Below are 1,570 nucleotides of genomic sequence, written 5' to 3' on the forward strand. Positions count from 1 at the left end.
CATTTTTTGTTATATATTAATTACCTTTATAAATAAATATATTATATTATCAAGAATTTGGTTTTATCTCTCTAGAGAACCCTGTCTAACACAAGGTCTATGTACATATGTTTAAATGTTAAGTATTAAGGTAGCACATGGGCATTGGGTCTCTACTCAGGTCCTCCCTCAATGCAAGAACACTTTGTCCTAACAACCTGGCATTCTGTGATGCTCACCTTCCCGACAAGATTGTAGAAGTCAAGATGGATGCATAAGCAAATGTGGTCAAGAAAGCTCATGGTACCCAGATATTGAAAGATATAGCTTCTGGAGTCTGAAAGGCATGATGTTAAACAAGTGGCCATCTAGCATGGAAGCAACAAAGCCCACTTAGAAGAAGCACACCAGCCTGTGTGATCATGAGGTGTCAACGAGATACGGTATCAGGCATCAGAAAACCCAAATCAAACAAATATATTGATACAAGTGATGGGGGTTAGAGTGGAAACCCAAAGCCCATCTGTAGATAATTGGACATTCCCTCACAGAAGGGTCACAAGGTAAAAATGAGACAGACAGGGTGCAGCACAGGACTGATGGAACACCCAACATTCCTCTAGTTCAGTGGTTCTCAACCTATCTAATGCCACAACCCTTTAATACAGTTCCACATGTGGTGACCACCCAAACATAAAATTATTTTCATTGCTACTTCATAACTGTAATTTTTCTACTGTTATAAATTGGGGACCCCTGTGAAAGTGTTTTTCAACCCCCAAAAAGGTCACAACCCAAAGGTTGAGAACTGCTGCTCTAGTTCTTTACTGCATCTCCCCCCACACCACTATCATGACCCCAGTTCTACCTTACAAATCTGACTAGACCAGAGCATGTATGCTGATGAGAGTTCTTGATACATGGAATGCAGGAAAAGCAATGTGAACAGTGATACCATGAGGGTAGGGGGAAGAAGGGGAAAAACAAGGAACTGACTACAATGACTGATGTATAATCTTTCCCGCCCGCGCCCTCCCCAGGGGGACAAACAACAGTAACTTGGGAAAAGGGAGACAGCAGGCAGTGTATGATATGAAAATAATAATAATTTATAATTTATCACGGGTCCATGCAGATTGGAGGGTTTGGAAGGGAAGGAAATAGGAGGAGCTGATACTATGGGCTCAACCACAAAGAACATATTTTGAAAATGATGATGGCAACATATATACAATTGTGCTTGATACAATTGATGTATGTACTGCTATAAGAGCTCAAAGAGTCCCCAATAAAATAATTTATTAAAATAAAAAGAATTTAAATTATGAACATCTTGATTGCAAAAGGCTGTGGGCAACAGTACCAAACCAAACTCACTACCATTGAGTCAATTTTGTCTCACAGTGACCCCCCTGTGAGTTTCCAAGACTGTAACTGTTACAGGAGTGGAACTTCGGTCTTTTCCTTCCAAAACTGCTGGTGGTTTAACAAACTGCTGACCACCTGGCCTCACAGAGAAGCCCATAGTCCATTTGGAGGCTCCTAGCACATATTAATATCTGGTGCTTTCCATCTGACTATAATCGAGGGA

This window comes from Echinops telfairi, unplaced genomic scaffold, assembly GCF_000313985.2.
Source record: "Echinops telfairi isolate 266 unplaced genomic scaffold, ASM31398v2 ScPeMD7_7467;HRSCAF=8505_0, whole genome shotgun sequence".
Classification (NCBI taxonomy): Eukaryota; Metazoa; Chordata; class Mammalia; order Afrosoricida; family Tenrecidae; genus Echinops; species Echinops telfairi.